The sequence below is a fragment of the Rattus norvegicus genome, chromosome 7 (assembly GCF_036323735.1).
Source record: "Rattus norvegicus strain BN/NHsdMcwi chromosome 7, GRCr8, whole genome shotgun sequence".
Lineage (NCBI taxonomy): Eukaryota > Metazoa > Chordata > Mammalia > Rodentia > Muridae > Rattus > Rattus norvegicus.
The window spans coordinates 125,206,473-125,233,385 of record NC_086025.1 but is presented as its reverse complement, the minus strand read 5'-3'; the positions used below and the strand labels follow the sequence as shown (position 1 = coordinate 125,233,385).

General features: G+C 39.2%; 1 protein-coding gene across 10 annotated transcripts in view; it reads right to left on the bottom strand.

Annotated features, from left to right (window-relative positions):
• Cntn1 (contactin 1) overlaps window positions 1–26,913 on the bottom strand; it is a 297,760-nt gene that overhangs the window by 207,012 nt on the left and 63,835 nt on the right. For 2 of the 10 annotated variants that reach the window (XM_039078298.1, XM_063262907.1), the window contains exon 2: window positions 17,693–17,837. The exons of the other annotated variants lie outside the window; for them this stretch is intronic. The gene's annotated coding sequence lies outside the window, so the exon portion shown is untranslated. The remainder of the gene's footprint in view (window positions 1–17,692; window positions 17,838–26,913) is intronic. 10 annotated transcript variants of the gene reach the window in all.

Genomic DNA, 26,913 nt, shown 5'->3' with positions numbered 1-26,913 from the left:
TCCAGCAAGGACTTCAAAGCCCTTGCCTACATGGCTCACAGGCAATGAGAAGCTCACAGGAGGCAGCTTTTACAGGGGACATTTGTCTAGTGGTTGGTGAGCCCACAGATGTTCCTGGTTCTTCTTGTGTAGGTTTCAATGACCCAGAAAATATTATTTTGTACTAACAGGACCATATGTAGAAATATGTAGAAATACAAAATTACTATTTGGCCCCCCTACCCCAAACATGTACTTTCCAGTGACTTGACTACCTGTAGCAATGCCCCAACCGCATAAGAAGCTTACACATGCATTTAATTTATTGATGCTCATTTATAAAATTAGGTCATTATAAAATAAACTGGAATGAGGCACGTACTAATGATGCTCACACTGTTTTTGAGCTTCTGAGTGACACAGTGTATGGGAGCCGGGTTCCCACAACTTCTGATTTCATTTGCATCCCAAGAGCACGTCTGTGCACAGAGCATTTGTTTGGCTTTTGTTTGCCCCAGCAATGCATTCTGTTAGACTGCCTTTCTGAGAGCTGTTTGCTGGGTGTGGAATTACACATTGTTACTCTTTTTCCTCTCTAGCTTTAAAGATGAAAGCAATTCTTTGAGGAAGCAGGTTTTCTGACGAGGAGAGGGTAGGTGAAGAGTTGACACTGAAGGCAGGCATGGGGGCACGTGCCTTTAATCCTACAACTCAGGAGGCTAAGTCTGGTGTATCTTGGTGAGTTTAAGGCCAGCCTAGTCATACATACTGAGTCTCTGGCAAGCTGAGGTTCTACAGAGACCATGAGGCTAAAACAAAGAGACAAACAAGCAAAGGAACGAGAATGAGGTTTTCTCATGTGAGGAAATGTTAGCAGATGTGGTAGAAACCATTTAGGCAAAGTAATAAAGGAGAGAGAAGGACCTGGCCCGGTTCTTCATTCTGCCTGTTAGTAGCTGAGTCACGGTTACCAACGCCTACCCAGAGTGTCTCCTCCCCTGGCTTTTGGAAACCCTCCAGCTTAGCCTTCTGCTTCTCAGCTACTTCTGATCTCCGTGTTCTATTGAAACACCAAAAGATCGAAGGAAAAGAAACCTCTCTTTATTTCTTCTCCAGTAACTTTTAACCAGGTGAATAGTTTGAGCTGGCATGTAAAACTAATTCAAATTTCCAACTGATCAACTTACCCGCGCTTCCCATTTGGATTAGAGTAGATAACGATGTCTGGAACACAGACAGTCTGCACATGAAGATGCCTTTCCTCCTAAATGGGACCTTCTCCCCAGCTTCCTTACTCTAGTTAAGGATGCAAGTCTCCGCCCATCTGCTCTCTGCGTGTCAGAGTTTACATTTTCGTCTTCCTCAACGGCCACTAGAACACTGCCTTATATTTGGCAAGTCTATTTTTGTATTGTTTCTTCGCCGCCGTGGTTAACCTTGCCCAAGTCATCCCCCTCCTTTTCACCGGCTGTTATAATATGCTTCTGAGGAAGTCCCTTCTCACCTCCCACCAGGGTAGCACTGTTAGAGTAACCATGGAGTTATGGACTGGCCTGAGATGTTCATCACTTTCTTAACCCGATGCTGATGCTATTACACGTCAACAGAATGCTGTAGGTTTTATATCTCTACTATACACGTCTTTTGCTATTTCTCCCTTGGTAACTACATCCCAGTTACCCCAGGTAACCCATGTTCACCCCAATACAAGCTCCTACTGGGACTTGCTGCTCTATTGGTGTAGAACATCACAGCTGCCCCCAGCCTCTTAGCTACCTTTAGATCATCACCCAAGTTGCTGTGGCTTGCGATCCCCTTGCAGTCTCCTCTGGCGGCATCTGTCTTTACTCTCTGACTGTCAGAGTTGCTCTGTCATTCAATGTTAATACATGTCTTTTTCTACAGGGGATTAAGGTAGTTTTCACTAAACATGTGTTTTTAGGAAGGCTTATTTAATACCTTCCTAGTCTGACGCCAGGATTTTACTTAGCTGTACAGTTCTACTGCTTATCCTTCTAGATGGCGGCACACGAAAGATACCAAACATCTTTCTGATTTTATATAGGATAAGGTACAACTACTCCATTTATTAACAGGATTGGATTCCTTCAGGCCGGAAATTGGCAGCTGCAGTAGATAAGGCATGGGTTCTTTCCAAATAAATAGTTTATGCTCATAGTCAACATCAGACTCTGGCCATGGATTCCTACGTGGTACTTTCTGTAGAGCTTTCACCACCATCCCCCACAATTGTTGCCTCCTTGGCTTGCTTTTCCTGCCCCATCTTGAATCCTGCGTTGATCCTGGGTACCCAGCACTTTGAACTCTTTGGCTTGCACCGTGCAACCTGCTCTGAAACTCCGTGCCAGTTCACACTCGCCTAAGTGAGAGAGGCTCCTTCTCTCCACGATCCAGCTTGATTCTGTCCCTCGTGTCATTATCGCTTGTCGGAGTCCCACCCAGAGCATCAGCCTAAGACAGAACATTCATCAACCAATATTGATTCTAGTTAAATCTACCTTCAACCTTGGGGCGCCTACTTCAACCTATGACTCTTCCGGGTCAGCCTTTATTCTTCTAGTACAAGACTTTTCAGCTACTTGGAGCAGAGATCCCTAGGCTCCACTCCTACAGATGGTAATTGGAAGTCTGCCCTCAAACTTACTTTTCTAGCAAACTCCCCAGGAATTCCCGTCACTGATAATGTCTCAAAATATGCCTTGAAGACATCCCTTTAATAGCTTGAGACATGCTTGTTAAAACCGGGCGGGAAGCTGTGGTTTTAAAAACACCACGGTTGCTTTAGAATTTCTTAAGAGCTGATGAACACGATCCAAGTGATTTCTCGGTTCTTGTTTAAGCTAACAGTCTCCTTCTATATTACATAATCGCTCTATCTTATAAGCCTTCCTTCCCAACAGGAAATGTGGCTGTTTATGTTTTCCATTATGACATTTAAAAGCACAGTATTATTCTGCTACAGTCAATTGTTTTTCCCTGGGAGATGTGCACTCCCAGAGCCTAGTACTCGGTGTGCAGCAGCCCAGCTTTAGTCTCGGGCATGGTATCTACTGGCTATAAAGCCAGTTCATTCTTCTGGCAAACTAAAAATGTACCAGAAAAGACACTTATAATAGCAATCTCATTTGATTTTTACATTTGCCCAATGGAAACGGCAGCATATCGTCTGTTGTACCTCATCTTTAAAAACTCTGACAAAAGAAAAGTTGTTAACCTCAGCACTTTTGTTTTATGCTTCTGCTCTCTGGTTGACATGAGACAAAAGCCTGGCATCAAATTATGTGAATTAAATCCTAAAACTACGAAACTTAATTTCCTCCAGGATAGTTAAAAAGATTTGTTTGCACTTTGTAATATATAGTAATTGATGATAATGATAATAATAACGATGACGACAACGACGACGATGATGATGATGACAATGATGGTGGCTTTAGTCAGTTTTCAGGAGAATCAACAGAACCATTAGGCTAGACGCCAATATGTACTCAAAGCAAACAACAACAACAACAACAACACACACACACACACACACACACACACAGAATACTTATATTTAGAACACAGCCCTCATAGGTTTCTTCTCTCTATACAAGTCTGATAAATATATACATATATATGTCAGGTTTTTGCTTGTGTCCAGATAGGGTCTCTGTCATACAAGGTGGCTTCAAGCTTTGGAGGTCTGGTGATGCTCCTGTCTCAGACCCCTAGATATATGAATCTACAGGTGCATGTGATTGCCTGCAATTGTGGTCAAATGCATATATTTCTTAAATTTATTAATATATATTTATAGTATATTATATATAGTATGCATTTATACTACTTATATTTAAAGACAATTAGTTTAAAGAATTAGCTCACAGATACTGGCATGAATCTGGCAAGGAAGAAATCCCCAATGGCAGGCTGGAAGGGCTGAAAATTAGCAAGATTTGAAGATGGTGGCATAACTACTTCTCACAGGGGACAGCATGCAGTTTCGTGTATGGCCAGTGGTATACATAACGTGCTTTTCTTACAACAAGCTGATTGAGATGTTGACCAGATCTTCAAAATGTCTTCACGGCAACACCCACATTCACATTCGTTTAAATGGCTGGATCCTTGAGAATGGCCAGTTCCACATACAAAATTAGTTGCCACACTCATGAACAAATTAAATCCAAAGGTCTTCCAGGACTCAACCTCAGTCCCCTGTCTTCCCTAGGGACCGGAGACTTCTCCAGTCACCACGTGAAAGGAAAAAATGTTGGAAATAGCCCCGTGTCCTCTGTTTTTAGGCCAGAGACCCATCCCGTGTCTTCCTGTGATTCTTGTGTTGTTGCTGATGTTGCTGTTGTTTCCTTGTGAAAAAGGGTTCTACAAAAAACCTAGAACAAACCAAAGCTTATATTATCCAGGCTTTCCTAGAACTCTCTGTGGAGACCAGGCCAGCCTTGAACCCACAGAAACCTACCTGCCTGTCCTTTCTGAGAGCTGGGGTTAGAGAACTACACACCACACCGGCTCTTACTGAGACTCCAAAGTTTCATCTCAAAAGCTTCCATCTGCCTCGTGAGTTTTGATTCTGGGCATAATTTATTTCTTGATGCTTCTGTTCCCTTCGGGGAATTTTTCTGCACTCAAGAAATGTTTATTAAGCAAAAAACAAAGTCAAAATTAAATCGTGGAACTTGTTAATTTTTGTTAGACTATCTTTCAGCAAAAGGTCTCCAGGAACATCTTCACCTAATAGTACAATATTCAATTGTGTATCTGCATTCTCTCATCACGCTATTTACATAAATACCCACAGTATTTAATAAACAAGATATCCGATATTTTGGCAATGAGTCACTTGGGTAAAATTCCAGGGGAACTTAATTTTAATGACAATAGTTTTTTTTTCAGTTTGATTTAAATTATAGATTTTTTTTTCACCAGCAATTCAAGGAAAAAAGAAAGAGAGTTATTCATTTTCTGATTCAAGGGGAAGGCTATAAAACAGCAGGAACTCGGGCAAGCCAGCAGCCAATCTATCTTGAAAGAAATAAAACCCTATCCACTCTGCAGTGGCTGGCACTACTCTTCCCCAACAATCCCCCATTTAGATACGCAAACAAACTGCCCTTTGTTCTTTGTTTATGCTATAACTAAACCACCACTCTCAACACACTTCAGAAACTCAGAAATAGTGTTGCTGTCTCTCACGGACATAACGAAAGCCATTCACTGTAGCGCTACTGGGAGATCGTGGTCACCTGCGCTGATGATCTCTCTCTGCCACCGCTGCGAAATTGAACCACACTTGTTATTTTGAATAGAACATGTTTGAAGAGAACCCTATGCTATGAAAATGCAAGGAAATGAAGTAAATTTACTCACCTGACTTCTCACCAATCCCTAAGCATTCTATTTCTGACCTAATTTAATAGGGGAGGGTTCAAACCAGTGGGTCTTCACCTTCCTGATGCTACAACCCTTTAATACAGTTCCCCATGTCGTGCAGACCTTCAACCATAAAATTATTCTCACTGCTACTTCACAACTGAAATTCTAGTACTGGTATGAATCATAACGTAAATGTCTGTGTTTTCTGATGGTCTTAGCTGACTTTTATGAAACGGTTGTTCGGCTCCCAAATGGGTTGTGACCTACAGATTGAGGATCCCTGGTTTAAACTAACGGATGTAGTAACAACACCTTATGAGTGTCCTGATAAAAAATAAGTACCAGATTTAGAGGCAGCAGAAATAATAGAGTAATCTCCCTGAAGGACTGAGTAAGACATAAGTCGGTTAGGAACAATTTCATTCATTTGAGAGATTTAAGAAGAATAGATATTTTCCCAGTGCCAGACAGGGGAGTTCCTTCAGGAAGAGGCAGCCACATGTGGGAAGCAGTAGGGATAGGCACACTTGACTTCCATTCAATGGTGAAGGACAAGGTAGGGGACATCACTTAGAGACAGCAAATAAATACATTATCTTCTACCTTAGGGATTTCAAAATGTAATTCTTGAAGTTCCAATGTGTCTTATTGCTTGGTTCCACAGTATCTGCACAGTTTGGTGGCCCCACATGTGAGGTGCTAAACTGTTGAAATAATTAACTAATTAAAAAAAAAAACCCAGCAGCGGGTTCAATACCAGCCTCAATGGATTATGTGTTTGAATGAAAGACAGTGGAATAGCTGGGCCACCGCCTAACCTCCATGTGGTTAATCCCAAGTTATTATTTACTGAATTCTGCATTCTATTAAACAGCCCTCTGGGCCGTGCTACCCCAGATCCTTCACGTGGCGGCCATGTCTCTCTGTCCTGCACTATTCTCAGATATGGCGCTGCTCCTCTCTTCCACACTTAACTGGCATGGCAGAATTCTTTGCCCCCCCCCCCACTCTCCCGGTACAGTAAATGAATCTTCTCCTTCTCCCTCCTGGTCCTGCTCCTGGTCCCAAGTCCAGGATCCTAAAATCCCGCCTCTGTCTTTCCTCCCCAGCTATTGGCTGTTGGTATCTTCATTTACCAATCAGAACCAACTGGGGGAGAAGGGTAGGCTGCCAGAAGCAACAAGCAGATACCCATGCAAGCAGTTTTGGGGGAAGCAAAATTAGCATTCATAATACGAGAAACTACACTAAACAAATATTTACTTCTAAATGCAAAAATGATAACATTTTCTGAATACTTAGGTTACTTTGTCCAGGCTAGGGCAGGTTAAAAATATGCTTTAGTTATAACGATGTTGGCAATTACAAAAACCAGTTTTCAGATTTGGACGGATGAAAGGAGGAAACTTTGGAAGCAGAAGCTCTGGCTCTGATGGTTGTGGAGGCCAGGACTTTGCTAAACCACGAAACCAAGGTGGCTATGGAGGTCCCAGCAGCAGCAGTAGCTAAGGCAGTGACAGGAGGTAAGGAGGAAACAAAGCTTAGCAGGTGAGGAGAGCCAGAGAAGTGACAGGGAAGCTACAGGTTACAACAGATGGGTGAACTCAGCCAAGCACAGTGGTGGCAGGGCTTAGCTGTTACAAGGAAGACATGTTTTAGACAATACTCATGTGTGTGGGCAAAAACTCCAGGACTGTATCTGTGACTAATTGTATAACAGGTTATTTTAGTTTCTGTTCTGTGGAAAGTGTAAAGCATTCCAACAAAGGGTTTTACTGTAGACCTTTTTCACCCATGCTGGTGATTGCTAAATTAAACGTCTGATCATGACGCTGAATAAATGTGTCTTTTTTTTCTTTTTAACGTGCTGTGTAAAGTTAGTCTACTCTGAAGCCATCTTGGAAAACGTCCCCAACAGTGTGAAGTTAAGATTCCTTCAGAGTGGTGCTATAATAAATTGCACTTGGAATTTATTTATGGTTGCTTGGGTAGAGAAACCATTGTCTTCAAAAACCTTGGTGTTGCTAAACTGCCAGTTACTGTTGTAACTTAATGAGTTTCACCATTGAAAGGGTCATCCAAGCAAGGTCACCGTTTGGTTATAAAGTGGTTGTTGGCACATCCTATGCCATATCAAAATTGAATAACGGTATCAGATAAAATAATGGATGGGAATGAAGCTTGTATATCATCCATTATCATGTGTACTCAATAAATGATTTAATTCTCTTGAAAAAATGCTATAGTTAAATGTATATCTATATCTATCTGCATACATGCATACATACATACATGCATGCATACATACATACATACACACATACACACACATATATATGTGACACAAAATAAATAATTATAAATCAAGACGAAATATAAGATAAATGATTTAAATTGGGGTAACAAGTCATACAGAAGTAAAGAGTTCAAAAATTATGTAAATCCTGTTTCTTGTCTGTAGCGTATAAGCCTACCCTCAGGTCTGTCAGAGCTACTTATCATAGTGCGTTGTCTTGAAACATTTTTCTTTTGCTGTCTTCTTTAATACTGTGATTTCCTACTCCTATGAGTCCATAAATTTTCTATCTCAAAAGGATACCCACATGGGAAACACTGGATTAAGCTGACCAATCACCTCTGCACATAGTAAGGGGTCAAAGTTCAAAAAATAAATGATGCCTGGAAATAATACAAAAATTTGGGCTAAGAAAATTCTAAGATCATGGTGGCCGTTTAAAAGCAATTTTTGTTGTTGTTGTTGTCATTGTTAAATTTTAAAAAAATAACTAATTGATAAGCTAAATACACATTTTCTATGTGAATGCGTGTAAATCTGTCTTTAAACACTTAGCTCAGTACAAAATTACTACCTATAACTCTGAAAAAAAATCACTCTAACAACATAAAACATTTGAGGAAAACACGTGTTGCTGTCTTAGCCCTGGGTGTGAAAACCCTCCCTTTTACAGGTTGTATTTGACCCTGAAACTAAGATATTGGTGATATCCTCTCCCAGGAATACAGAACTTGACAGTCCTTGGATGAGTTAAAGTCCTAGCTGACTGTTAGGAAACTGGCAGGAGCTGTCTTCTAGGATCTTCATCCAGTGAGGATTTGTAAGAGGGGTTTCCAAAAGAGAAAAATCCCTGGGAAATGTGAGAAAATTACAGGACTCATTTGCTTTGTTGAGTGGAGGTATCGGAGGGACCTAGACAAAAGCCCCTGAGGTCTAGAGTGCTTTTAGGAAGAGGCTCGGGAGCTCTACTCCTCTCTCCAGATTGTGGAATAACCGAGTCCCAGAGACCTACAGTGCTGCTGGGCCCTGACGATGTGCAGAAGTGAGATGGGAAAAGAGAAGCAGGCAAAGCACAGCATTCTTTCCTATGGTGTGGTCATGCCCAGGGAGAGCCTCTACTTCCTGTCCCTGTAGGTAGCCCTCGGTGGGTGTTGGCAGCTGTTGCCCGGAGACAGGCCTTCTAAGGATTTCGCTGGTATGATGAAATGACAGAGGTCAGGAAGTGGTGATGCTCATTTGGTTTAGTGGGATTGTGGTTTCCTGTAGCTGAGATGGCACGGAATAGGAAACACTAGGGTAAGGAGAGTCATCCAGTTCTCAAAGAAGGGATGGTGGGAACAGGGACACCCTTTCTCTGTTGTGTAAATTGATGCTGGTTGTTGTGGCAGTAACAGCAGACACTTTCTAGTCTGCTTTTGTACCTGCTTCTCCTAACTGGCATCGAGGCCATCCCTTCTACTCCGTCTTCAGAACTCTCATTCTCTATGGTAAAACATAAAACTTGTATTTTATCCTGTTTGTTTGAAGTCAGTGATAGAATTGTATAATGCCTTTGACATATTATGTGTCACCTAGAGTCTTGGCTACTGGGTTTTATTTAACCTTAAGTTTCTTTGGTATTCTAGAATATGGTTTAGGTCACATTTTCATGTACAGCTCTGACACCAAACCTTAAAAAAAAAATACATAGAATCATCGTAACACATAATGGAAAAAAATACAGGAGGTAAGTTTCGCAAGACAATGTGAGTTAAGGGACTTTAGTTTGACACTAACGATCAATTAATGTTGTAATGCTATGGTAGGGTGTTTCCACCTGCTTCAGGAAAAGAGAGAACAGTTCAGCTGAGAGTAGAGGCTGAGTGTGGAAGGCTGTGCAGTCTTCCCAGGTACAGGGCTGTGCAGTGAACTCAAAGCACCAGGATCACCAGTCCTGAGCAGCAGAGGGGTGTGACCTTTAGCAAGACTTAGATTTATGTAAGTCAATAAGTCTATGTCTTAACAGTATCAACTGTTAAAATATGTGAGCCTATGAGGGGCAACTCCATTTAAACCATCACCGTTACTTTTCTATATTCTTATTTCCATAAGTGTTTATATATTTGTGTCTTTGGGAAGTCTGCACAGACTTTTCTAATCTTCTTGAGGATGCCCCAGGATCCTCAAAGGGACCTTTTACCTTTTCTCTTTTCACAAGTATTAGCGGAGGTTTATAATTAAAGGATTTGAGACATTGTATCGTAGTGATACACTGTCACTATGATACAATGTCTCATACAAATATATTTTATCTCACCATTTTGAGGAAGAAGATAGCAATTATTTCAGGAGTTCAGGAAAATTTCTCAGTAATTTAAGTGTTATTCACTGATAGGTGATTTAGTAATCAAAATGCAAATAGGTGGATTAGAATTTCATTTCTGTTTCATGCCAAGCTTCAGCCCAGAATAGCATTAGTGTAATAGCAGAAAGTCATGCTGAAAACACAGATTATCTCCATCTGGAAAAATCAAGCTCAAAGTCATCACAGAGGCAATAATTATGTAGCGATTAATATTCATGCCAAGGTCTTATGCTAAACCGTCTGGAGAGATTCTAAAGATGTGGAAGATACAGCTCGTCTCCCATATACATTTTGTAACTCATTATACTTGCATATAAGAAGGAGACGTAACAATCAAGATTCTAACTATGCATTAAGAGTGGAAGGCAGGAGGGGAAGATCCAGTAATCTATAGTAAGAGTGCACTGGGCAGTATACAGTGATAAGGAAGTTTTACATGCCATCTTCAATATCCTCATAGCAGAATGAATAACGGAGGATGAGAGGCATGTTTACCGATGGGAATAAGTCTCCCTGAAGGGGGTCCCTTCTCTGACTTGGGTAACTCCATTTTGTATCTTACTCCATCTTTTCCTTATTTCTGTTTCTTCCACATAGGCTCTGATTTTCAGGAGCAGATCTGAGGATAAAATCTTATGACAAAGGACTGAAACCAACATTTGTAGACTGGGTCTTCCTGAGTCTGCCTGGCTGGCCTAGAACTCACAGAGACCATTGCATTTGCCTCTTTAGTATTGGGACTAAAGGCACACGCCACCGTGCCTACCCCAAGAGAGGTAATCTAGTCTGGTGAAAGGCCATGGACTACTAAGTCTATATATTCAGTGTTCAAATCAATACTTTTTTCCCATTCATTTTCAATCCCCTGCATCAAGAATGCCAGATAAAACTGTACACGAAGGAAATACTCAATAAATCATCTATCACTCATAGAAAACAACTGTACATGAATGCAATAGCATGCATGACTCCTTGAGGAAACAAAGACTGCATTTGTTTATAAAAGGCTAAGTCATCTTGGTTTATTCCTTGGGGAATCTACAGCACTAAATCTCTTGTGCAAGTTCAGGTCTTCTTTTATTTAATAAGCAATTTTTGTTTTGATGAAATGAAATGAAAAGTCATGAGATTTTCCCCCACTAGTCACACTTAGGAAGGCAAAACAATGGCTTTTAATATCCACTGTATAATTTATTATAATTGAAGAGGAACTCAAGTTATTAAAATCTAAGATAATTCAATTTGCAATAGAAACACAATAATATAATGTAATGAAGATTCCCCAGCGAGTTTGAAAAGTAGAGGCCAGCATCCTCCAAAGTGCTAAGAAATCAGAACCATTTGATGCTAAAGAAATTATCGTTGATTAATAATAGCTTTTGCATTCGGAATAAATTATTTAGGAAAATCTGTGAGATTGTCGAAAGTCATATGAACTGACAGCTATAAAGGTATTAAACTTTAAAAGTAGCGAGCAAATGGAAATGGGTTTGATCAATAAGAAATGTTCCCCTGTGTTGCACTTCTGATTCATGATCAGTGTAAACAGAAATTTGACAGAGGAATAGATTTCATAGACAGGAACAGGCACCCACCATTGGTACCTGGTTTGTAGTGACCATCAGAATTAGCTAGTAGACATGCTAAACCTTATGTAACCAGGAGAGAAAAAGACCCAATGCCTTCAGAGTAAAAGATGGGAGTAAAGCAAGGTAGGAGCTATTCACAGAGAGACAGGGGACATGCATACCAGATGCCACCGCTGCTTGCTTAACTGTCACCCATTAGTCTAATGCTATCCCCTGGTTGGACCCTCTCTGGGCCTTCTAGCCACTCTCTCCGTAGCTTGAAGTCGGTCCTTGTTAAATTTTTACAAGTGAAGATGTAATTTCTTTTACCTCAATGCTGATTCACTTTCCTTGGACTTCTGAGCTCTGATAATCAGACTCTCTCCAATGCTCATAATTCTGGGAATGGCACTCAAGGCTTTCTCTTTTCTAATAACTCTCATCACCCAAGTCCCTCCCACAATCCCAGCTGAAGCACACAATGGAAGGCCAGAAATCTTGGAAATGTCCGTGGCAATGACTTATCATCTAATGGGATGAATCTTTCTGACAGAGAATATGTGAGACTTTAGTACTCAGCAGAAACACTCACTTGGAACGAAAGGTGAGAAGGATATACAATATGAAAACAACCCAACCTAGATTCTCAGAGGCTCAAGATGAAGGGGAGATCCCAGGCCACAACACTTGGTGCCTTTACAGCTGAGAGCAACCTTCAGCTCTTAAGCAAGGAAAGACCTGGGTCCTTTCACATAGTAAAGGGGCTGAATTCTACCAACAACTGAATTAAAAAGAAGGCGATGGCACGCAGTCTGACAGCACCATGATTTTAGCCTGATGATGCCCATACTGGGGCTCTGACCTATAAGACTGTAATATAATTTATAACACAATAATTTGTTGTATTATTTCAACACAGTATTTACTTATTACCTTTAGGGTAAGTGATTATGGCAGAAATAGAAATTAATAGAAAATTTTAAAATATCCTTTTCTCTGTGTCTAGTTATTCTAGTATCTGAAGTTAATATTTCTGTCATGCTGTCTGCTTTGCTCATTTATGTCACTCCTCATATTTTGCAATTCTGAACTATAGCTAATGTTTTTAGAACTTATTTAGGGGGTGAGATAGTGCACCCAGGGGTAACAACCAGCAAGGAGAACCTGTAACAGACAAGGTGAAAGGCAGTACAAAGACACGCTTTCAGTCACATACATGAACATGCCTTAGGTCTTCTATGGCATATTTACATATATTACCATGGTAGTTTGTTTACACGTAGGGGTGAGCTCTGTGAAAACATAAACCACCTATGTGTGTTTCTTCATGATTATTTTGGAATTTAGTATGTCATAGGCACTACCTGAATAATTTTGACAACATACACGAACACATACACACACATATATACATACACACATGAACACCATACATACAAACATACATACAGGAACATGAAAAAACACACACACACACACACATTATATTGTATTTTATTTTTTATCCTGGAAACAGTGACTTTTAGGCTCAAACTGTAAAAGAATTTCTTTAGTTTTCGTCCAATAACTCCGAACTTAGACACAGGCTGAATTACTGAATGACATTTGTTGAACTACACTGATGAATTGTGACAGCCAAATTGGGATGGGAACTGATATTTCCCAAGGCGACTGATGACAGTATCTGGGTAGTAGTAAGCTTGCTTCCTTGATGTATCTTCTCAGTGCTGGACTTGCTTCTCATAGCCCTTCCCGCTATCACCATTCTATTAAGACCTTTCCTCTTAGACTTCACCTTGCCCCTCCCCAAGTTTATGGGCTCCCAACTCATCTGTTCTTAGTGTCGCTTATCTTTATCCCCTTCAGGTTTTGCCTTTTCTTCTGTCCACCTCAGCCAAGCATTTGAATAGCCATTTCTCATAGTCATACCTACTGAGTTTTCCCTTGCTCAGCTATGAGAAAGAGCACTCTTCCGTCATTTCTTGAACTATTAGAATTTATTCTTAGAAGAGAGAATCGACTTACTGTACAGCAAAGGCTTGTTAAGGAAAACTGTTCAGAGTTACAGCTTTTCCACTCGGCTTCTCTGTATTATGCACGAGTGTGTGCATTCGTGTGTGTGTGTGTGTAGTATTGTGGGGATGTGAGCAGTTGTGAGGGCACAATGTGTGCATCTGAAGGATAGAAAACAGACTGGAGCTTTGTCCTTGTCTTCCCAATTGTTAAAAGCAGTGTCTGAGTTGCCTTAGGTCTTCTATGGCATATTTACATATGCTGCCATGGTGGTTTGTTTACACGTAGGGGTGAGCTCTGTGAAAACATAAACCACCTATGTGTGTTTCTTCATGATTATTTTGGAATTTAGTATGTGATAGGCACTACCTGAATAGTTTTGACAAATACAACTCATGAGTGGAAATGTTCAGTAAAAAGGAATTGATGATAAGAGGTTTCTTAGCACTCTGCACATTCTAACTTCTGTTTCTTTGGCTAATATTAGAATAAAAGAATTTTTAAAATGTTGATATCGGTCCCAGAGCTAGAGAGCAACAGTCCTTGGGGTGAAAGTGTGGCCTAGGAAGCACAACTCTTCTTTACCTTCATGTTACAGGGCAATCAAGTAAGGCATATGCTGACTCCAGGATGTAAATTAGTTTTAAAACCTTTGTAGCCTGAAGCATCCTTGCTAACAGAATGATAACAGATCAGAAACCATCCTTAAAGAATGGAATACTTACTGTATGTAAGAAACTGAAGTGAGTGTTTAGTCTAGCTCTGCTCTGAGAAATCTGTGTTATTGACAGCCCTGGATTTGTGGATCACAGGTTGTTTTATTTTAAGGGAAATCAGCATCTTATTGGCAAGTGAAGAGATAATTGAAAAGGTCACAGTCTTGGGACATTAATTTGAGGCACAGAAAGGGGAAGTTTACTTAGCCTGTTTCTTCTTGCACATAATTTTTAGGTGCAGATAAAGCTAGGTTTTATTTAAAATAGTGCCCTGAAATTTATGTTTATGATATGAAAGTATGTATGTCTAATTTTGTACTTGATCTTTCAGATAAATGGCCAAATCTAACATGAAATTTATACATACATACATACATACATACATACATACATACATGAATGTAAGTGAGTTACAATAAACAGACAACATGAAGCTCAAGACCAAAGTGTGAATACTTCAGTCTTCTTAGAAGGGGGAACAAAAATATTCATAGGAGCAGATATGGAGACAAAGGTGAAGCAGACACTGGAGGAATGGCCATTCAGAGCCTGCCCCAACTGGGTATCCAGACCATATACATACAAGCCACCAAACCTAGACGATATTGCTGATGCCAAGAAGTGCATGCTGACAGGAGCCTGATATAGCTGTCTCCTAAGAGGCTCTGCCAGAGCATGACAAACACAGAGGTGAATGCTAGCAGCCTACCATTGAACCAAGAATGGAGTCCCCATTGGAGGAGTTAAAGGATTGAAGGAGCTGAAGGGGCTTGCAACCCCATAAGAACAACAATACCAACCAACCAGAGCTCCCAGGGACTAAACCACCATCCAAAGACTACACATGGACTGACCCATAGCTCCAGATGCATATGTAGCAGAAGATGTCCTTGTTGGGCACCAATGGGAGGAGAAGCCTTTGGTCAAGCCAAGGCTGGACCCCCCCACCCCGGTGTAGGAGAAAGTCAAGGTGGGAAGGAGTGGATGGTTAGATGGGGGGAAAGGGGATAACACTTAAAATTCAAATAAAATAAATCCAATTAAAAAAGACTATATCTTTACCTCCCTTGTTTACTCACCCTTCAGTATCTAACAGGATACATGAACCTGGCTTCCCACTGAAGCTTCAACAGTGATTGTAGAACCAAGCTCAACCTCCCCACTACTGAAATAGCCTATGTGCCATTCTTGCACTGCAAACCGCATGCCTTCATGTCCCTGTTACTATCTATCTGCTCTGCAGCACTGCCATGTCTTTTGCCACACCCTGTGCACCTAACTCTTCATTGCTGCTGCCTCTGTTAGGGTCAGACCTTAATTTCCAGTTATTTGAATGGTAGGGCCATTCAAGTGCCTCCTTGTTACTTTTTAAAAACTTGGTCACCCTAATTAGACTCTGGATTCATTCTTTAACCTTTGGCACACAAAATTAAGACCAGAGTTTGGAGTTCTAACAATATTGGTATGATCACCAGCAAAGGAAGTCCACACAGATCTGCCCAATAGTTACACAATCTTTGCTGCATCTTTCCAAACATGCTTCTTTCTCTCTAGCACAGAATGTGTCCGTATCATCCCTCATGCTTTTGTCAGTGGTTGCCATATCCCAGAGAATTCCCTTCTCAGTTCTTCCCCTTTCCAGGTAGTTTTCTTAGCTGTGAGGACACAAAAATTAAATGCATAGCAGACCTAAGCAAGCAACTCTCCTACTGACAGCCAAATAACCCAAACTGAACTTGGGATTCCTTATTCTAGGATGGGATGTTTAAGGATACTGATAATGATCTTGCTTCACAGGGCAGGAAGACTGAATGGTACAAAGTATCTACCTAAGTAAGATACATAGTTCAACATTGGAACTGTAGTAACAAATAAAACACATTATTACTGCTAATGATTTTATGACCTCCTTAGTTCACTCTACCTTAGATTCTGGCTTCTATCAACACCTTGATTAATTACAGTACACACACACACACACACACACACACACACACACACACACACGTGCGTGCGCGCACGTGCGCACACGCATGCACAGGAATTAGAATATATATATGAACATAATTTATAAGTTAATTATATATGTACTTGTAGGGGAAAAGAAGCAATTCACACTACATATTCTGGTTATATTTTAAACATGAGAAATATTAAAACAAACAATTCAATTGAAAGAGCTTGAAGGAGCTTGAGACCCCATATGAACAACAATGCCAACCAACTAGAGCTTCCAGGGACTAAGCCACTACCCGAAGACTATACATGGACTGACCCAGGGTTCCAACTGCATAGGTAGCAATGAATAGCCTAGTAAGAGCACCAGTGGAAGGGGAAGCCCTTGGTCCTGCCAAGACTGAACCCCCAGTGAATGTGATTGTTGGGGGGAGGGCAATAATAGGGAGAGGAGGGGGAGGGGGAAGGGTTAGGGGGATGTTGGCCCGGAAACCGGGAAGGGGAATAACAATCGAAATGTAAATAAGAAATACTCAAGTTAATAAAGATGAAAAAAAAGCTTATCATAAGTCAGAATGTTGCTGGCCTCTCAGCAATTTAGAGCATACCATTACATACATTTCCATATGGCTTTAGTCTATAAAATGAGCACACACACACACATGAGGACTTACCTCAGGGTGGTTCTGAACATTTCAGTAATGGCCTAAAGTATATCTACAATTTTATAGTTATGAGGTCATTGTTAACTTGAAGATTAAAGTGCTTTTGCTTCTACTAACACTTGCAAAATGTTCTAGCAAAATATCTTCTGTACTTGAATCCCCTGACAGCACTAGACCACAACCATAAGATTTCAGCATATTTTAAAATCGCATTTAGAAAATTGGTGAATACTTTTAAGGTAAGGACACTTGACCTTTTTTTTAAATTCATTTTGAAATCTAATTGCTTGCATCTAAACCACCATCTTATTCAGTCAGCATCATCTTCTATTAAAAATTAATGCTTTCAATAAAACGGCTGAACTTGTCCAATTTTACAGTGAAGAACACTAAGGAAAGGAGATTGGAAGAGTGAGGAGGGTACATGATTTTTATATCAATATACATACTGATAGAGATCTGTCAATTGGAGCATTGCTATATTGTTATGCCAAAACATGCCAGATTAATTGTCAACAGTTTTTTTTTAATGTGACAAGGCAAAAACCAAATCCAAGTAGACACTTGAGGTAGCTACTCTTACAAGACAACCACTGAAAAATTAATGTGAGTAAGGGAACAGAGAGCAAGCTTCAATTCCTTTGATCATACCATTGCTATTCTAATGGAAAACCATTTTTTCTCCTGAGAAAATCTAAAACTGGATGCAGAAACCCAAATATCGACAACCATTAAGGAAGTCAGTAGAGCAACCCTACTTTGTTGTGGCAGGGAACAGCTGAGAAGACATGGCGTCCGCATAGACAATTGCATTGGTCCCTGTTATGCAGCTGAGCTCACACAATGATGTAGCAAGTGCCTTGTGTCCTGTCACCTCACGCTGCTGGTTCTTTTCAGCCTAGTCTGGATAAAAAAAAGTGAAAGGGAAATTTCGTGGAAGGCAGATTTAACAATAGCTAACAGTCCTTTAATTCATGCGATAGGATGATAAAATAACAGAGTAAACATCACATTTTTCGTTGGTCTTTAATAAGTATGGATAAGTGTTTCTCACATTCTATTGAATAATCAAGAAAAATGCCCAGCCCCAGGCATAAAAGGGTAGTACTGTGTCTTATTGTGCTTGTATACAATATGTCTCCTCTACATCCTTTGTCTCCTCTTGAGATATTCTATCCCACAAATAGGGTCATAGGAATACTTCTTACTAGACCTTCATCTATCAGTGTAGATAAGGGTTTGAAGGCCTAATGTAATCCTCCTTTTTAAAAATGAGCATTTTAAAGCTTATTTTTTGTTTATGTGTACATGTCCATGTGAGGGTATGCCATAAGTACCTATACGTGGTCAGAAAAGAGTGTCAGATGCTGTGGAACTGGAGTTCTGGATGGTTGCTAGTAACCTGCATTAGGTGCCGGGAACTGAACTCTGGTCCTCTGGAAGAGCAGCAAGTGCTCTTAACCAAAGAGGCAACCCTTTAAGCCATAGTTCATGCTTTCATACTGAGAGTTACTTTTCTTTTAGGTGCTTGTTTGAACTTCAGTTGCCACAGATTTTCTTCACATCCATCTCATAGAGTGAGGATGGGGTTGCTTCCTAGTGTAAAGAGAAGTCTGAATCACTAATGTATCATCTGACTCTCTGAGGAAAGATTTGCAGCATCCTTACCAAAATCTTGAGTGTTGTATTCCAGGAATCTCATTGCCCCTTTCTTCCCAGTGAGTCCTAGGCTTCTAACCAAAACCAGCACCCTCAAATATAGAACCCTGATTCCTCCAGAATATTCTCCATTTTGATTTATGGGGTTTGGCTAAGTCTTAACCTAAAGCTTGACCATTATTTTTTTCTTCACAAAAACAAACAAACAAACAAACAAATAAATAAAAAGGAGAGGTTGGGAACATGACTTGGCAGGTCAATGGAACTTGCCATTAAGCCCGATGACCTGACTTAAACTACCAGACTCCATGTTGAATTTGGAGAAAATTAACTTCTGACATCCCTGTGTGTGCTATTGATGCTTCTTCTTCCTCCTCCTCCTCCTCCTCCTCCTCCTCCTCCTTCTTCCTCTCTTCCTCTATCCCTGTCCCTTTCCCACTCTCAACACAAAAAAGAAAAGAAAAAATAAAAATGGCACCACAAGAAAATCTGAGTTACGTCCGAGTTTTATTGTAGATATTGCCTATTCTAACATGTCATAGAGTTGGAAACTAAGTAATTCATTGCCAGGCATTTCAGATCTTTTATATCTAATTTTTTAATAGGACTAACCCTCAATCCAAGACTTTCACGCAACTGAACATGTTTTCTCAGCTGGAACATGTGTGCACCAGATGTGACAACCGTAGCATATTCTCTTCCTAGGCAGACACTGAGACAGAGAGCCCCTTGTGACCATCTTGTCCAAATATGGTCACATATGATATACCCCTAAGCACGTCTATTCTCTTTCCGCAACCAGTGTCCACCAATTCTCCAGAGTAGTTTCAAGTCCTGCAGGTGCTCTTGGCTCCACTGTCAAACAGTATAAGGGGCACCCTGGTCTAACAGCAGAGCAAAGCATTCCTGAACTTTTGGGCTCTGTCTTCCATAATAGGTGAACTTGAGGATGTTGCAAGGCCTTGATTTTGAATGGAATATAAAGGTAACATTGTATTATGATTTGAAGCCCTTTCAAGAGAAAGATAAAGGGCCTAGATATCTTAGGAATACTGACTGGATTTAGATCTCAAAGACTATCAATGTGTGCCTAGATTAAAGCAGTATGTGGGGAGAATCATATCCTCAAGAGTCTAAATAACATTGTCCTGAGTAAAACCCAAAACTGGGCTGCACAGAGCTGAGCTCCTCTGTGAAGAGCCTTCGTGGTAGAGTCAAACTCATCCTGCTGTGAACTCTATCACACTGGACTTGGTATACAGGTAAGACAAAGTGCAAATAGGGCCTTGTGTAGTCAGCATTTCTCTTCAAAGGACAGGTATATTTTATCTCATTTTTACTATTCTTTGTAATAATTTTTTAATTTTATTTCATTTTACTTATTTTATTATTTATTTTTATTTTAAATAAATGACTGCTTCTTGTTAACAACAGAAAAACTTTCCGTTTTGACTCAACCCCCTAAAGAAGCACATTTCAAAGGATCTCTCAAGTAGTAGCAAACTTCTTGGAGAGCAAACTTGTAATTAAGGCTCCAACCCTGGTTACTGATAATTTGGAAAGCTTAATAGAAAACAAGACCTTGGAGGCTTGTTGTTGATATTCTTACTTGGTACTAATTGTTCCTCTTCTTGTAGCTACACGTCCAAATGACATCAGACATCCAACTTTTAAGTGATGTCTCCTCAGTAGAATCCCAGATGAATGAAAGCCAAGGAAGGTTAAGTTCTTATGAAGAAACTCTTAACTAACGGTGTTCCTCCACATTTTTTTAAAAAAAGTGATGAACAATGAGAAAAAGTTGCTTGGAAGGACACCTTAAGTAAACCTGACATATTTTAGTTAACACACTCTGCCTTTACAATTGCTTTTCTACTTTCTCTGTTGAGAACTTCTATGTTTTCATTTAACAAAAAAACCTACTGTCATCCTCATCTGCTGTATCTGACTTGCTGGCATCCATACACTTGAAACTTGGGTTCATTAGAAAGCAAATTAAAGGCTCCCACAACAAAAGTACTTTAATGTCACAGCAGTCAATATGACAGCCAAAGTGACCAGTGAGTGACTCTTGAGTGAGGAATGCATACATTAAATAAAGACGTGGATAAAGAGAGGAGTAAGTCCATGAGTTTTAGCATATCTGTTGAGGCCTCATTCATATTGGTATATCCAATAAGCAAGGTAACATTCAGTCCTAAATGTTTCAGACGGTTCTAGGAAGTCTAAACTCAACCAGAGTCTCAAATGCCTATTGCCTAGAAGAGTATAACAGTTATGATCTAGGCATATCTTTAATAAAAGAGAACAGAGATTCAAAACAAAGAAGTAACAGAAATAGCAATGGCGTGGGCTCAGAAAACGTGACAGTACATCATGTGGAAAGGGACCCATGCTGTAAATAGTTGGTTTTGTAGGATTTACAATAGAGAATGAGCCACGTTTGCTGAATAAAATAATTTTTGTGATATGGAGAATCTTTTATTTCTATAGTTGGCCCATGACGCAGCTCACTACTGTGGTGCATTTTCACTTCACCATGGACTGCTCTCCATTATTGTTTTTGAATGCTTGTTTTTTCTCCCACAATGACAGCCATGAAAAATGTTCAATACTTCAAGAAACAATCATCTTTAGTCTTCGTGAACAATGTGAAGCTTGAGCTGTAATATAAATCTGCAAGTAACAATTTATGATTGATTTTGACTTGTGGCGCGCACACACACACACACACACACACACACACACACACATTGCACACATATTGCACACATCAGCTTCAGAATGGGTGAATTTCTAGATTTAGATTTCCACATCTTTCTTGAGATTAGGAGAATGGGGTAAACCATATCAGAACAGTAGACAAGCGAACCATGGGGTGCCTACTCAGTATTCATCTGTGTGTTTTAGCATTAAGATGTCACAAAGACTTTAGAACAAATATGTATATAATTGACTTGTACCTGAAACCATGATGAAGAAAATAATTCCAGAAATAAAACTAAGCTACCTAAATTCTTCAGGTTCAAGATAATTAATTAAATATTTAAACCCCCCAAAAGCAGCATGAAAGAAACATGCATAACATTGAAATTTTAAAGATAATTTGACTCTTGACTTGAATGTTAATTATTTCTTTAATATAGTAGCTAAGTTATTTTAAGCTTGTCTCTTCCATACAGTAGATATATAAATGACTACTTTCTTAATAAGCATTACCAATACTTAAAGTTTTGTTCTAATCTCAATGGTTTTTAGTAAAATTTGATCATTCTAGCCTTTGCTACAGAAATCTAAAAATGTGGTCTAAGGTAGGAAACTACAGGCTTGAGGTAAGTGTTCACCAATGATCATAGCAGCTAAATCACATGAGAGCTGAATATAAGTTGTGTTCATGAAATCTACAACATCATTTTCTTTGAATTTACTTTTGTGTATTTGTTTCAGTCTTTGAGAGTGCAGGCACCATATTAGAGATGCCTGGAGAGGCCAGAAGAGGATCTCATCTGCCCTGGAGCTGAAGATACAGGTGTACTTATAAGTACCTACTATGGAAGTTGCAAGATCAACTTGGATCCTCTGCAAAACCAACAAGTGCTTTCAACTATTAAGTCATATCTCATGATCCTACAGTACTTTTCAAAACACAGAGATTATTACATTGAGTTTATTTATTTGATACATATTCACAAAAACTAAACTCAATGTTTGATTTTCCATTACTCTATTGGAGGAGACTATAAACTACTACAATAACATTTCTGTAATCATTCTTGTATGTTGCTTTGTGAAAGTGTAATTGCCCCACCTATGGATGACAGAACTACTGATAGAGATCTATTTCTTCCCTTAATTTAGACATTCAAAAATGAGTATCTGCTTTTGAAATTCTCCCTAGACATTTTGTTCTTTCATACTTTACTTATATTGCCCTTCCAACCACAGAAAACTAACTTTACTAAGACATATTCATAGAAAGTAAAAAGTAGGTACTAGTCATCTCTAATCTCATACACAGACTCTAATTTTCCAAAATAAATTCCCAATGATCCAATTTGTTTTGACTTTACTTCCTTCTATGATCCACTCAACCCACAAACACAGGTTAGGTCATTATATTACAATTTCTTTACTCTCATTTCCATATTTGTTCCACAACAGTCATGTAAACATACTCTATAAATAAAATACCATCTGCTGATTTCAAATTATTTGTGTAAGTTGGGGAAATAAAGATCTTTTAACAGGAAATGGAAAAGGAAACCCAAACCTGAAGTTCTGAATTAACAAACCTGATAGACACAGCACTGTCATACCAGTCATGAAAGCAAACACAACATCCAGTGTTAAAACTTTGCAGTGAAGAGACAACAATAAAATAAAATGAAATGAAATTACTGATGAAGATTTACTGAGTTTGTTCTATGTGTTAATAGTTCCAGAAATGTCCCACTATTCTGGGCATTTTCTCCAGCTGTCTATTGCCTTTTCTGGTCTATCATTAGTTGTACTTTCTCTATCAACCAATAAAGGTAGGACCTAAGGTTTTTACTGTGACCCCCCCCCCATTTTTTCTGGATAACTGAGTTTATTCCACAATTCCAAAGAATTAGTGATCATTTCTAGATATGTATCATCAGTTCCAGAACTCAGATGCTCAAATCTTCATGTTACAAATACTGTTGGAGGTTTCCTCTGTGTCAACTTATTGTGCCCTTGTGCTTTATTAGCTTTTGGTAAGCTTCTTTCCTTTCCCATGATGGCTATTTTAGTTACTGTGAGATAAGACAATATATAGCTATATGAGATAATCTATGTATGTATGTTAAATCTTGTGAGTGGTACATGGCAAGACTACAGAATTTATTAGTCACTTCTTCCCTAGTTGTCCAGGTTTGAAACATAAGTGAATTTTCTTCCGATTTGCCATATAAAGTGAAGTCAGTATGCCTTTTAGTCTTACTGTCCTCATCTCCATAAAAACTTCTTTTGACATTTGCAAGCACTTTCTATTTAGCCTTCTTTCCCACTTTACACAAAAATATTTCTCTCTCACAGCATTGATCATTTGATAGCCTGTTCAAATATGTTCAATGGTTTCCTAATATCTATTAAAATTGATTTGGGGCTTATCAGGGTGCATAAAGATACCTATATCATTTTGTGGTGAGCCTAAACATTTAACAGAGATGATAGGAGGGCTAAACAATTGAAAATATGTAAAATTTTTATTGATATAGAGTCCTTCTTTCAAACATATAGGATTTGAAAAAATATTCTTCTATCTCACTTATTTTTTTACTGTTAATTTACAGAATCTATTTTAATGATTTGCTCTCTTACTTAAAACTCTTCACATTACATTTAGAATTTCAATGCTAGGTTTGTTACTGTGGGATCTATCACAAAAGGAAAAGAATTCATAATTACATGCAAATGAGTGTGTGTAGTTATGAAAAAAACCAGACACTTGTATCACTCTTTCTTTATACACATAGATTAAAAATGAACATATCTTCTCAAAGGTAAACATATATATCGTAAAGAAATGACTTCATTTGGAACCACTAGTATAATACACAATTTTAGACAACAGCTATATTATACATATATCTATATCTATATCTAAATATCTGTATATCATCCCATTGGTGCCAAAGTTTACCATCAGACTGTGGGGGTCAGCACTGCTTTTTAATAGTGCAGCCCACATGCTCACAAAAGGTGCAGCACAAATCAGAAGGAAGGGCAATGCTTCCTTTGCCTATCCTCTTTCACTCCTGCCTGTGAGGGCATCGGCTGTGCTGCTGGCATCCTCTACTAACATTACAACCCAGTTCCTTTGACCTTCTAATGTGTACAGAACACCAGGAGCTGCCCACTGACCCTCTAGGCCTGCAGTCCCAGTTTGGGCTGTTGAGCCATTCAGCCTTGTAAACTGAATATGATCCTAGTTCTTGGCCTGTCCAGTACATAAACAGCCACTGTTGGACTACCCAGTCTGTATCACATAAGCTAGACTGCTAAATCTACTTCATAATAGACATTCGTTTTTATGGCTCTGTCCCACTAGTGAACTATGACTAATACAACATATTTTGCCATAGCTAGGAAAATATCTGCAAGAACAATACTAAAGAAATAATAATGCTGTATACTACTTTCTGTTGAAAAATTAAGTTCTACACAAGTTACATTCATAGCAGTGTGAAAAATAAATGTAGCTGATTTCAAAAATATGTGATGGGAAGGTTTAAAGAAGATGGTTCTGGTTTTAAACCATGAGGTAGTTTGACCCCAGGTAGTAATATGCTATGACAGTGGTTCTATTCATTCAACAAGATTCCATGTTCTGGAATGAAGAGATTTATTTCTATTGAACTTTCCTGTTAGAATAGCACACAGGTATCTATAGGTTTCATGAGACCTGGCTGAATGGTTTTTAATGTTACTGGACGCTGGCTTCTCTACTATCTGCTCAACAAATGAAAACACACTGGATGTTTTATTCAATAAGCAAAGCGTGGGTTGACTCCAGGGATTGGCAGGCGAATAATTAAAACCAGAGCCATAAAGAGGCAACTCCGCATCGTTAGTTTCCTAATGTGCCTACTCATAACTAAGTGCTTTTGTTTCATATTTATTATTCTATAGGAATGGTATGATTCCTATTTTCCAGTGCTGTTCAAATAACATGGAAAAAAAGTATTCATCACACCAGCTTAGTCTCTTGCATGATCTATTGCTGTCCCCCATTGATGCACATTTAAGAACATCTGTGGTCATATTTTCTTTTATTATTTTACCTTCCAAGCTTCTTGTGCTCCCTATGGTGACACCTGAACTCTGAAATTCTGACTCACTATCACATGTGTTCTTCCCACAAAATAGCCTCTCCTCGCTTTCTGTTTCTAGTCCTAGATAATAGCCCACCTGAACTGAGTCTTTAAAAAGACTATGGGTGATTTCTAATTTCTCCCTCTGAAAATATGCCCACTGAAAAGCCGGGCCCCAGGGTGCCTGACTGACAGACTTGGTGAGCCCTCAGAATAACCAATCATAGGGACTGCCATTGAGTTCCTCAAATAGTCTTCTCTTCAGGAAGTGGCTTGCTCTTATTCAAGGTGCACGTAGATATGGGGGTTCCTCATCACCAAACAACCATGGCCACAGTTCAGGACAAAGAGCAATTGTATTACTTTTGGTACTGTTCTGAGCAAAGTGATGAACAGCTCAGAAGAACTTGCCTCAGTCATCTCTGCCCTTGGGTCTTCTCCCAGAACACATGGCTCTCTTTTGACTTAACAGTGTCGTATTAAATGGGTACAGAGAAACAACTAAGTCAGCAGGCTAAACAAGAGGTGCTTCCTAGAGGGGCATCCCTATCATATGGCACTTTGTCATTTCCATTACAAATAGCTATGTAGTGCTGAGCCAGGACCAGGAGGGACACCAGATTCTTACCTCAGGGGCAAATTTAAAGGGACATCAACAAACTCAGTAACAAAGATGTGGGTTAGATGCAATATTCTAACACTGAAATGAATGCTAAGATCTATAATGGATTAGAAATAAAATTTGAATTAAGTCTTTGCACACTATATGTCATTTAACACACCTTTCAGACCTCTGTAGTATAATATCAAATCAAATTTTTCATTATTTTCTCCCTTTTATATATTGAACTTTTGCTGTTGGCCATGGGCTAACACTTTACATGTTACCCCTATTTCTAAAGGAATTCTCAACTGGTTGATATTTAATAACATTATGACCATATTTATCGGATCAGAGGTTATATAAAACCATTCTTCCATTATTAATAAAAATGTTTGCTTATCTATACATTCAAAAATATCTTTATAAGCTCTAAATTTTATATTCTTATACTTCTTTGATGTATTTCAATTTTACATATTTCTTAATATAAAGACATGCTACAGTGAGTCTTACTTTGTAGCTCACGATAACATAGCAAGTTGGGGATATGCCCACCCGGACCTTGTATTGACTCTGCTTTGGTGAGAGTGGCTGATATTGACCAGTACAGTTCCCTATTTGGGGAAAGACCATCAGTGTTTGAAATAGCATTCAAAAACATACAGAGATCTCTGCTATATCATGAACAACTCTTGGGGGAAGCAACATACAACCATGGCGCCCCAAGACTTTAAAAAGTGCAACAATTTCCGCCATCTAGCAACATCATAGCCATCATAATGTATTATTGTATGAATAACACTTCAGCAGTGTGGCTATACACAGGACATGGATGCATTGTCCCTGAAATAAGTAAGACATAAGTGCCATAACTGAAGTG